General features: G+C 39.2%; 1 protein-coding gene across 5 annotated transcripts in view; it reads right to left on the reverse strand.

Annotated features, from left to right (window-relative positions):
• The window catches only part of dcun1d3 (defective in cullin neddylation 1 domain containing 3), a 44656-nt gene that overhangs the window by 28471 nt on the left and 2604 nt on the right, over positions 1–13581 (reverse strand). The window contains exon 2 of one of the 5 annotated variants that reach the window (XM_063059109.1): positions 13292–13350. The exons of the other annotated variants lie outside the window; for them this stretch is intronic. The gene's annotated coding sequence lies outside the window, so the exon portion shown is untranslated. The remainder of the gene's footprint in view (positions 1–13291; positions 13351–13581) is intronic. 5 annotated transcript variants of the gene reach the window in all.

The raw sequence follows: 13581 nt of genomic DNA on the forward strand, positions 1-13581 counted from the left end.
ACAGTCACCACATCTCAATACCATGCCCAGGTTTAGGGTAACAGAATAAATTCCAAAATTAGCCAATTTTTCAGATGCTGAACAGCAAACAAAAAGTGTCAGTGACACATCTCCCTATTTTTTCCAGTACATTTCTACAGTACAGTTTATACATCAAGACCGCAAGCTAGAACTAATGTAACGATTTACTGGACATCTCCTGTGTGGTTTATCTATAACATTCACCTCAAAACACTTCAGTACCATGAAATCTTTCAAATCCATTAGAAGGCTAAACTAATGACCATCAGCATCCATTCTCAGGCCAACATTCCAAGCAATGTGACTATTTACACTCAGCTAGTTCCATTGGGTGGACACATTAACCGCATGCTCAACACCAGAATCTCAAAACAGATATGCTATCCTGAGCTCTGCCACACACGAGAAATTTTCTTTGTTTTGTGCACATTCTCAAACTCATTGAAAAGTAAATCCACATCAACTCATGAGAATATGTGACCACTAGCTACTCAATGTTGAGTGGCATCTAGGAAAGCAGAAAGCATCTTTGACAGGAACCAAGCAGAGATAGCTGAAAGAACTCCTAATAAACCACCTGTCCTGGAAAGTAACTCCTGCTTCGATGCAGCAGAATCTAAGGTTCCCAAGAGGGCCTTATCAGCCAATTGAAAACCCACAGAAATGGAGCAGCAGCAAGTCTTATCAATCCAAGAGATTGCTTAAGAAAAAAAGATCTTCGTATATTCATAGACGTGCTCTACACTAAAATAGAAGGAAAACAAAAGCCTTGTATATTTTTTAAGCTGGTGAAGTTGTCGATATTTACACTACAGGAAAGAAAATGTAATGTTAGTCTTTGCTACAGGAGAATTAAAAGTACAAGATAAAGAACGTTTTACTACAATTGCAAGTTATATTCTGTTAACAAAAAGGGCAAATCCAATCTGGCTAATTACTGCCCAATCAGTCTACTCACAGATATTAGAAAAGTGCTAGAAGCTGTCATCAACAATGCTAGCAAGTAGTACTTGCACACCAATAAACCATTCATTGATGCTCATTTTGAAATTCATCAGAACTACTTGGACCAAGGCAGTAATGAAGTTTGCAGTCCAAAATGGAGCAAACCACTAAATTTATTGGTGGCACATGAATGCCTGCCCTTTACATCAAGACAGAGTTCAACTGAATGTGGTGTCAAGGTACCTGGGCAAAACTTAAATCAATGGGCACTAAAAGGGGAAATTCTCCCGTGGCTGGGGTTAAATCACTTGAAAAGCAAGATAACAATGTCAGGCCAATCATCTCAGCCCCAGAGCATCCAGCAGGGGTTCCTCACAACAATGACGTATGCCAAACTTTCCTCGGCTTCTTCATCAAGAACTTCCTATCAAAACACCGTGAATATCCTGGGGCCACCACTGACTGGAAAGGTAAATGGCAGCATCCTTGTAAATACTGCAGCTACAGGATCGATCAGATCAGAAGCTGGGTCACTCTCAGTGAGCAGCTCACTTCCCAACATCAAGGCCTTTTCACCAACTTCAAGGTGCAAGTCATCAGTGTGATGGAAAACTCTTCTCGTCTGGATGAGTGATGCACCAACAACTTCGAACCAGTCTGACACCATTTAGTGCAATGCTACCTGTTTCATTAGCACCCCTTGAACTATCGTTCCATTACCAATTGAGGTACACTGTGTATCACTTCAAAATACTCACCCAGAGATGGAAAATCTAGGCCAAGCATCAGTGCCCTAGCCACTTTTATACAGATTTTCTGTCAAATAAAAGGAACTCCAGTGTTACAGGGAGGGTGGAGATGTGTTTCACTTCAACTCTCCATACCATGATTTTCGCCATTCAAAGCTGCAACCTCTGCACAAGCTTCAAGAAATGCAAGTTGAAAAACAAAATGTGTTTATCCATTTATTCCCCACACCACACACACAAATTCCACGAGAGCCAGTTTTATTCCATTTCTCACGTTTTTAGGTAGCGATCTATGGATTCTACAAAGACAAATTACCATTACCTGATCACCATGATCTGTAAGTTTATTGAAACAAAAACGATGCACTTGTCAATTCCATATGACAAAGGGCAAAAACATTTTGCTCAATTGTACACGCGAGAGAATGTGCAGATGCTGTAATACCAAGATGCTGCCTGGCCTGCTGAGTTCCTCCAGCATTTTGTGTGTGTTGCTCATTCCTTTTCATATATGTTAGCAATTTATCAAGGTTCTGAAAATGATAATTTTGCCTACATTGACAGCATATTTATCTATAGTTAGAATCTCTCAGACTTGTGTGACACAATATAAAATCAGTTTGCTTTGGCAGATAATGAATCAAAAGAAAAAACCCCTATAATTTGGTTGCTAAACCAAACACTATAGAGTGCATATTTCAAGGGCTTTATTTTATATGTGTGAACTGACCTGTTTTCATTCCAAAGAACTATCAACATTGGCAATAACTAGATCTAAATGACATTTTAATCAGATTGCTGGCAGGCATAGGTTCAGACATCTTTACCTCCATTGCACCCCACTCATTCATGCCAATCATTCCTAATGTAGCAAATTGAAACTGACAAGAGACCAAACCTGAATGCCAAACTCAATACTTCAGCATCCCTTTGGGAAACCACAAAGTAAAAATATATCAATCCATCTTTGGCCCAGAGTAACACTGCTACCTGGGCAATGTTGTTGACAGTGGACTATAAAGATTGAAATATTATAAGACCATAAAATAAAGGAGCAGAATTAGGCCATTTGGCCCATCAAGTCTGCTCCAGCATTTCATCATGGCTGATCCTTTTCTCTCACAGTCCCAATCTCCTACCTTCTCTCCATAACCCTTCACGCCCTGACTAATCAAAAACTTGTCAACCTCCACCTTAAGTATGCCTCTGCAGTCGTCTGTGGCAATGAATTCCACAGATTCACCACTCTTTGGCTAAAGAAATTCCTCCATCTCTGTTCTAAAAGGACGCCCCTCTATATTGAGGCTGTGCCCTCTGGTCCTAGACTCTCCGCATGGGAGAGGAAACATTCTCTCCATATCAAAGCCTTTCAACATTCAATATCTTTCAATGAGATCCCACCCCCCCACTTATGCTTCTGAATTTCTGTGAGTATAGGCCCAAAGCCATCCATCGGTCCTCATCGGTAACCATTTCATTCCAAAACTCACTGTACGAAAAGCCCTTAATATTTTATGTGAGGTAGGACTGATCATCTTTAATTTAGTCTGTTCTAGACTGAAATGAACAAAGTTAAACTTCATCACCACATAACGACAGTGGTCTTTCATACATTTTGGGAGAAGAATCATTCAAATATAACACTACAATTTCAATGCAAAATAATACAACCTATTAGTTAAACATTTTGTTGGTCTTAAAAATTGCTAGCTCATGGTCAGAAACTTGATGACATCTGTGAATTAAAGTAGTTTGGCAAGAAACTTTCGATAAGCTTAAGATTTCTTCGACTACAAGAATTTTTGATTTCCTATACAGGTTTCCCCCGCTATCCGAAGGTACAGCGTTCCTATGAAACAGTTCGGTAAGCCGGAATGTCGTAAAGTGAATAAGCAATTACTATTTATTAATATGGGAAAAATTTTTGAGCATTCCCAGACCCAAAAAATAACCTACAAAATCATGCCAAATAACACACAATACCTAAAATAACAATAACATATAGTAAAAGCAGGAATGATATAAATACACAGCCTATATAAAGTAGAAATACTTCTCTGCAGCACTGTCTAGCGCAGTGAAAATCTTGTGGAAGCGCTCTCGGCAGAAACACTCTCTCCAGTAACCTTTAAGCTATGAAGCTGCCAAATCATACCAAATAACACATGAAAATACACAGCCTATATAAAGTAGAAATTATGTACATAGTGTAGTTTCACTCAGCAGAATCGGGAAGACTCCAATAAATTGCAGTTTCGTCACAGTTAAACACTTGCTTATACGAATAACCACTTGACGCAACTGGCAATCGCCTCTGATCTGGGCCGACATTTACCTGCCAGGCGGCACCTAATTAATTAGCTTGTTTATTTCGGCTTTTTTCTTAAAGATGTGCTGGATGCGTTCCGACTACCACTGTACCACTGCATTCTTCACGGCCCGGTATCGGTCCGCGGCCCGGAGGTTGGGGACCACTGCTTAAACTATGAAGCTGCCCTCGCCTCAGAAACTGATCAAACCACCCATGACTACCTTTAAATTCCACTTTCGCAACACTTTCATCACCACCATCCAGTGCTTTCTGTTTCAGCTTATTAAAAAGACTGATTTCTCCTTAAGAAAACTTAATGGAACACCACGCTTTGTACACCCATCAATCCATTCAAGCAATAGACTTTCCATTTTATCTATTATTGGATGCCGACTTAGAGAGACTACTTTGCTACAAGCAGAACCAACAGTAACGTCGGCAGCTTTCAAAATTCTTTCTCTCTGCGTATAAATAGTGCAAATGGTGGACACAGGCAAGTTCAACACCATCGAAATGCTTAATTATGTCTAGTTTTACGCTAAGTGTAACACCCTTACGAGCTCTTTTAGGCTTTTCCGATACCTTAGAACTCATCTTGCTAACGGATGCACAAAATAAATCGAGATAAAGCACGTGTTTAAGCAATAGTGGCTAGAATGCCGTTCCGGGGGAGGAGCTTGGCTGTTCTGGCGTGCGCTGTCCTTTTTTCGTAACAGTGAAAACACCTGCTGTTAGTGAAAACAGGTAACTAATGCAAGTCTTTTGTAACAGCGAGGTGTCGTAAAGCGAACATTCGAAAAGCGGTCGATACCTGTATCTCCTGTTTTAAAAACATACAAAGGGTAACTCTCACACACTATGCTCAGGAGCATTGAGATATGGGCAAAATACTCCTGAAAATAAACAACAGGAATTCTGCAGATGCTGGAAATTCAAGCAACACACATCAAAGTTGCTGGTGAACGCAGCAGGCCAGGCAGCATCTGTAGGAAGAGGTGCAGTCGACGTTTCAGGCCGAGACCCTTCGTCAGGATGTGTGTTGCCTGAAAATACTCAGATTAGTTTGTTTCACGGCTGCTAGTCAAAGTCTTCTGTAATAGAAAAAAATTTAAACTATATTGCTTTCATGTCCAAGGAGGACAATATTAATGTCCTGTAGTTCTGAAAACTTTTCTACATTGTCTACTTAGGTTTAATTCCTGTACAATCCTGAAAAAAATGGATCACTAAATATGGTACCATAGCTGTTACCGCCATGTTGTTACAGCTAAGGTTGGAGTTCAATTCTGGTTTCCTCTATAAGAAAGTATGTATATTTGCATGTGGGTTTGCTCCAGGTGTTCCAGTTTCCTCTGGTTAGTAGATTATTGTAAATTGTCCTGTAATTAGGCTGGAGTTAGATACGATTTGGTGGACTTCCAGGCAGTACAGCACGTTGAGCCAGAAGGATCTGCTTTCTACTGAATAAAGCAATAAATAATAACTACCACAAATGAAAGAAAATCTGCAGATGCCGGAAATCCAAGCAACACACACAAAATGCTGGAGGAACTCAGCAGGCCACGCAGCATTTATGAAAGAGTACAGCTGATATTTTGGGCTGAGACCCTTCAGCAGGACTGGAGAAAAAAAAAGACGAGTCAGAGTTAGATGGTGGGAAGAGGGGAGGGAGAAACACAAAGTGATAGCCATCTCCAATGGGATTACACCACCATGCACATCTTTCCCTCCCCCCAACTTTCTACTTCCTGCAGGGATCGCCCCCTATACAACTCCCTTGTTCATTTGTCCCTCACCACTGATTTTCCTCCTCGCACTTATCCTTGCAAGCAGAACAAGTGCTACACCTGCCCCTACACCTCCTTCCTCACTACCATTCAGGGCCGTAAGCAGTCCTTCCAGGTGAGGCAACACTTCACCTGTGAGGCTGTTGGGGTCATGCAGAACCCATAAAACTGAAGTGTAAGCAACCCAGGATTACCCAAGGAGAAAAGACAACATCTTTTTCAAAAACCTCACGTTTCTGATTTATAGTTCACCAAAAATATGTTATTTATTTTTCCTAGACTAGACTGTACAGGACAGGTTATTTCAATTAAAAAACATGCAGCACCATGAGCTCCAGAATGATACAAAATAATCTGAGTAACCTTGTCCTGTAATCCTTCCCCAGTTTTTACCTATAACAATTATATTGCTTCCTTCAATATAACATTAAAAATTATTCAAATTCAAAAATTGTAATAATTAAAGAATACTTTAAAGTTATGGCTAGGGATCCACAAAGTCAGCAAAGCAAACTAATATAACCTGTATCACTGTATAACAGATGAAATACCAAAACTTTATAGACAGTGCAATAGATGAAATATTATCAAAACCTTACAGGCTAAATTGTAATGCAAACTAGACAACGGGGTGACCCGTTGGGGCACCCTTTGAGAGAAGGGTAGTGCAGTCTGATGTGACCAGAAAGAACATTAAATTTCCTGAATGCTATTGCTATCTCTTTGATTTGGAAATTAAAGAAAAACTCAGCTTATTAAAGAAGAAAGACGCATAGCAAGACAAATATGTGACCAGAATGAACATAAAATATCCTTGAAGTAAACTTGAAGGAATCAGGCTTGCTGGGTCGGGTCTGGAATTGGATGTCCGATGTAATGATGGATTTGGTCTTGAATAATCACAGAATGATTCCATCAGTTCCGAGTTGGAATGACTTCTTTGGCACCAAAGGATGTAATTTGGAAGAGGCAATTGTACTGTCTGATGTTCTTCCTGAACTCGTTTGCAATAGGTTCATCACTGCTGTACAAATTGAGGAGTTCATTAGATAGAGGCTGCAAATTGCCTATCCTGACCTTTCCCTTCATACAGCAGAAATGTACGGTTTCTCCAGTGAATAGGAAGGCACAACAGTGAGGGTATACTCTCGTCATCGAACCAACATCAGCAGAAATGTGACGGCATGCAAGTCGTGCATTTTGCCTTGCTCCTTCTCTGTCGAGGTATTGTCGTCGAAAGCGGCCATTGTCGTCTTCAGCAACTCTCGCAATAATTACTCTGTGCCGCATATTCTTGAGTTGATCTTTCCTTTTCTCCTCTGTCTCTTCCTCTCTCCTCCTCCTCCTCTGCCTGTTTTTGTCATTCTGGAGACGCGCAGCCCTTTCATCCTTCGTCTCTTCATCTCTTCTACCATTTGTTCTTTCTCTCTAATCCTGGAGTCGTGTGGCCCTGGCCTGATCAGATTCTTGTTCTCTCCTCCGTCTGTGCCTATTGTTGTCATTTTGGAGACGTTCATGCCTGTCCTCCTCTCTTTGGTCCTGGAGTGGTGAGACCCTGGCCTCATCCAATTGTTCTTCTGTCCCTCTCCTTGCCGCTTCCCGACGATGTTTGGCATTACCTCTTGACCATAATGTCCCCCTTCTCTTTCCACGCAGCATAATTAGGCTATCCATATATTTTTATCCTAATGCTTGATAGAAGATGGGAAGCAGTAACACCAAAGCCTCCAAGCTGCTGAGGCTGACCATGTGCATGCGTCGGGCTGTGGTGTCGCGGTCTCCATGATAGCCGATCGGGTCTCGGGTGAAAGGCAGCCTGTTGATTTTTGGCGAATGAGCAATTTTATACGAATATATAACCCTGAACTTTGCCTGCATTCTGAAAGTTAGCGTATTTTAATTCGACTTAGCTAAAAAAAAAGTGCCAGTGTATTGCACCGTTTGCGCTAATTGGACGTCACAAATAGACAGAGCATGAGAGTTTTAGTAGTATATAGATGCTGGCAAATCAATGGCAAACTGTCAACATTTATACAGTTAAACGAATTTACCACATGAACACTCAAGTACATGTGCCTTCAACTTGGTGGCAGCAAATCTGTCAGTGCACTCAGACTTGCTAGGAAAACCTCTTATGGATCATCTGCACTTCCCTTCATGAAGATTTACAAGAGATTGTTTCTTTAATTATTACTGTTTACAATGATATTTTAAGATTTTTAATTCATAAAGTTAGTTTTATTTCTATTATCTTTATAATATTTACTATAACATTTTAGTCTATAATACCAAGAGAAAGTGCAAATGGTTACCAAGTGAAATTACAGGCTAAAAATAATTACTAGAAAGGTCAAACAGCTTTACAATTCACAAATCAGAAAGGTCATTTGGAAAAGCACATGTACATCCTTATTTTCCCCAGTTTATATTAGACGTGACTTACAGAATTCGAACTTTAAAAATATATGGAAGAAATAGTGTAAGTAATCTTTCAAGATGTAATAAAATACATTATGGTATTCATTTATAATTGGACTCAGGATGGTGGTTTAATTAAAGAGCATCAGTACCCCTACTTCTTGAGACTGAAGAAATTTTGAAAGTTCCCTTTGACCCTCACCAATTTTTATACATGCACCACAGAACGCATCCTATTCACATGGAGCTGCAAGAAGTAGTTTGAATCCTTTGCATTACCTAGTTTTCTGCATCAGTTGCTCAAAATGTGGTCTGATCTTCATCGAGGTCACAATAATAGACAAATACTATCTGCCCAAACTACTAACACACAAACAAGTGTATTTTTCCATGTCTTTATTGACTTGGCCATTCCAAAACACTAGTTTTCTTCTTTTTAGACCATTCTGTTGTTGACTTACTCTTGTGTTTAATCTTTCACAGACTAGGCTGGAAAAAGTACATGAACCCTTGTATTTGATAATTGATAGAACCTCCTTTAGCAGCAATAACCTCCACCAAACATTTCCTGTAGCTGCTGATCAGACTTGCACAACAGTGAGAAGGAATTTTAGACTGTTCCTCCACACAAAACTGTTTCAGTTCAACAATATTTCTGGGATACCTTGCATGAACAGCCCTCTTCAGATCATGTTGCAGCATCTCAATTCAATTGAGGTCCGGACTCTGACTTGGCCATTCTAGAACACTAATTTTCTTCTTTTTAAACCATTCTGGTGTTGATTTACTCTTGCGTTTCAGATCGTTGTCTTGTTGCATCATCCAACTTCTATTAAGCTTCAGGTGATGGAGCACTACCCTGATATTCTCTTGTAAATATGTCTTGATACAATTTTGAATTCATTGTTCCCTCTGCAACTGCAAACTGTCCAGGCCCTGAGGTAACAAAGTAGCCCTAAATGATGATGCTCCTCCCACCATGCTTCACAGTTGGGATGAGGTTTTGCTGTTGGTGTGCAGTGTCTTTTATCCTCCAAACATAGTGTGTATTTCTGTCAAAAGGTTTAACTTTTGTCTCATTTCTCCACAGAACATTGTCCCAGAAGCGTTGAACATCCAGGTGGTTTTTGCAAACTTGAGACTTGCAGCAATGTTTTTTTTGCACAGCAGTGGTTTCCTCCATGGAGTCCTTCCATGAACACCATTCTTATTCAGTGTTTTTCTTATAGTGGGCACATGAACAGAGACTTTAGCAAGTTCCAGAGATTTCTGCAAGTCTTTTGTTGTTACCCTTTGGGTTGTTTTTCACCTCCTTCAGCATTGCATTGATTGGAACACCCAACTCCAAATAGCTTTTGTAGAGGCATTACCCCAGAGCTTCATATACTTTTTTTGAACCTAGACTGTGATTGTTTAAATGGTGTACTCAGTATTGATGAGAAGTACAATTGTTTGAGTATTATTAGTTTAGGCAGATTGTGTTTGTCTATTATTGTGACTTAGATGAAGATTGGACCATATTTTATGAGTAATTAATGCAGAAAGCCAGGTAATTGCAAAGGGTGCACAAACTTTCTCTTGCAACTGTACATCACAGCTTGGTATGGCAACTGTTTTGCCCGAGACAACAAGAAACTACAGTTTGGACACAGCTCAGCACATCATAAAAACCAGCCTCCATCTGCACTTCTCACTGCCTCAGTAAAGCAGCCAGTAGATTCAAAGACCCAATCTGCCTTGGACAAAAGATACAACAGCCTGAAAACATGAACACCAGGCTCAAGGACAGCATCTATCCCTCTGTTGTAAGACTACTGAATGGCCCCTTCTATGATGAGATGGACTCTTATCCTCACAATCTAGCTCATGGCCTTGTGCCTTATTGCCTGCCTGGATTGCATTTTTTCTGTCCTTACACACTTCATTCTGCATTGTTATTGTTTTTAAACTTGTACTATCTCAGTTACTGATGCGATGATTTATATGAATGGCTCTTTCCACTAATACAATAGCATGTAATTCATACATGTGACAATAACAAATCAGGTTTTCCCTCAACTCTCATGAAGAGGTCCTAACCCCAGTCGTTTGTCAAATTACAATCCTGCTATCCTGAAACTAGCATGTTGAATCTGTAATGCACTCCCACCCTCACAAGTATTTATGTTTTAGGCAAAGAGAATAAAATTGCACTGTATACTCTATTATTGAAGTACTCTGGAATTCCACTAACACAAGAATTTATGAAAATATGGCATTTTGTACTTTTTGAGTCTTTTCTATAAGATCATATCATCACACACATTCTAATTTCAAATACTTGAAATGTCAGAATCTTTTCTCAACCATATGCATTCATATTCACGTTCAAACATTGATTGATTTAGTAGTTATATCTATTGTTACAGAACCCTCACATCTATAAAAGGTCCACCCCCGCCACCCCCCCCCACCCCATTTCTCGCTCCAAACTGTCGCTCTGGGATGTTAGTATCAAGTAACATTGAAAATTTACATTTTGGTACCCATCTGAGACTTTACCAACAAAACCTGTGTTATATGCAAATGTATAGATGTTTTTTGAGCTATGCCTAACCACAAGACAAGGCAATGTACACAAGTGAGAAAGATTGGCTGGTTAAGAGGCCAATCAGCAAGTCCAAGGAATTGTTTGTGGACTTCAGGAAGTGGAAGTCAGGAAAGCATGTCCCTCTTCAGCAGTACGCTTTTTTTTGAATCCCAATTTAATTTGCAAGCAACATCACAACCAACATACAGCAATATTCTGTTCTGACCTGCTCAGTGCAAAGGTACTTTGAAACATGACCCTAGGTATTTATTATCCTATTTGCTAACTCATCATTTTTATTTTCTTACCATACCTACGTGAGAGTGTTCCTTCATGTCACTTTTCAACATTCAATGAAATCTAATTACTGTCCTAATTGAACTGAATCCTGATTTACTTTTTGTTCAAGGTATTCCTTTGGTTTCTTCTATTAATAACCATTCCCCTATTTCTTTTCCCTTTGTCTCATCAAGGAGGGTCTTTATAGGATCACCTTATCATGTCTATCCACCATTTGTGGATGAAATGCAAAGGTCGCAAGTTGGCACCTGCAAGATCTTGGACCATGCATGGATGGCCCTTGAGCAAAAGCCATCTTCGAAATCACTGCATTTGCAGAATAGCCCCGTTTCACCATGCTGTTTGTCCAAGCAAATTTATTTCTGTCTTCCAGGAGATCCATTTTCCTTTATCCAGGAAGGAAGTTGTTTAATTACATTAATGCCCATGCTGACCTTACTTTCAAGTTACACCTGCCATAACTTAAAGGTGGAAAAAGTGTCAAATCTAATCAGAATATTATTAGCCTGAAAATTTCTCCAAATAGTGAATACAACCAAACTGAGGAGCCACCTAATTCCTTGGGCACACCCAAAGAATGCACACATTTGAAAATGGAGGTTCTGAGAAATATCATACAAGTGCAAATTTGCCTTGCATCTTATAGCCTAGCAATTGATATAAACTAATTGAACTGATGCAGAAGCTGAGCATCAAGCTACATATTAGTAAACATCAAAAGTATGAGAAGTTTGCCCTTTGTTGAAAGTCGCAGTGCTAAGTCTGCATCACATGCGTGAATGAACACAAGTATTTCCAAGGGACTAGAGGATGGGGTTACATCCTGCAAATGGGTTGAAAGAACACGAATCTCAGTGGACATACACCTTTAAGTATATAAATATTTAAGAGTTCTGGAAATAAACAAAAATTATTAATTAATGGATTAATCAACTTTTTACCTTCAATTATTTCTAGATTTATTTTGCAAAATCCAACAGCAAGGGAAACTAATATATTTTTTCCTGGTCCTCAAGAATTTAAGTTATTCTCCTTTTAATTTCCCCTGCAGCCCCAATCCACAGGGACTGCCGAAACTTTAAATGGATGGGCAATTTCAATTAGAGATAGAAGATTCTCATGAATAATACTTAGTAGTCGCTTTGAATGATATTCATAATGGTACTTTTGTACTGTATTCAACTTTGCACAATACAATGCCTCCAACAGAGACCTTTATTCTATGTGTGATTGGTACTCCATCACCCACAGCATTACTTCAGTAATGTGAAAACCAACAATTGTTATTCAGTTGTTCAACAACAGATAATGGTTGGCCAAAACATGGTGTGTAAAAAGATTTGCTTAAAATTCCAAAAGAAATAATTTTGATGGAGTGAATATGTTTACTCAACAAACACTATTCTGTTATTTGAATATTAAGTTTCTGTTAAGAGCTAATAAAAATAAATTTACTATAGTTAGAATTGTTCTTAAAAGTCAAAATCTGAAATGTTTCCTATAGAATGACCATCCATCTGTCTTGAATATATGAAATTTTTGAACCCAATTATATCCATATTACAGCCCTGAAATGTTGCAACCTGTCCTCCAGGGTGAGCACTGGTTATGTCAATAACCTCCTGTGCACTGTTATGGCTGAACAGGTTAAATAATTGAAATTGAATGCAAATGTAGCCCAATGATACAACAAAAATGTTTGAACATCTCAATCAAAGATGTAAACAGATGAAGCTGAACACCAAAACAAAGTAGTAGAGATGGCTTATCAGTTTATTGTGACTTCCATGAAAGTCTAATCTCACTATCTGTAAAACAATGACATTCATTCTTTTGGATTAGTATTTCATTTGCAACTAAATGTACCTCTACTAGTCTCTGATCAAGCATGACACATTGCAAATTACACAGAATTAAAATAACATGAAGAAGTATGGTGTAATGAAACCCATTTCAAAGAGAGGTCTTTCTAAAGAGATGGTACAGAGATTTAAAGGGAAATTTAACGATGTCCAGAGGCATGGTCTCCAGTGGCAGAGCTCATGAAGCCATGGGGCTACAGCAAGGCCAAGATAAAGAAGAATTTATTTATTGAGATACAGTGTGGAAAAGGCCCTTCGAGCTACACCTCCCAGCAACCCCCTATTTAACCCTAGACTGATTATGGGACAATTTACAATTACCAACTCACCTATTAACCAGTAGGTCTTTTGATTGGGGAAGGAAACCAGAGCATCTGGTTGGAGGAGGCTGCAGTCACCAAAATATTCAAGTACATGGATTTTGCAATGGTGAGTTTGTAAGACATCATGCAAAAACGTAAGAATACACAAAAGGTTAGTTGCGCAATAGGACAAGCAGATAACTATGTACACACTTGTGTTACTTTCACCCACCAGGCTCTCAGACAAATAGCCAAGTTTTGATATTGCTGAATTTAATATTATTTAAGAGATTCAAACCAGTCAAAAATGTTACATA

Source organism: Mobula hypostoma, chromosome 9 (genome assembly GCF_963921235.1).
Source record: "Mobula hypostoma chromosome 9, sMobHyp1.1, whole genome shotgun sequence".
Taxonomy (NCBI): Eukaryota; Metazoa; Chordata; class Chondrichthyes; order Myliobatiformes; family Myliobatidae; genus Mobula; species Mobula hypostoma.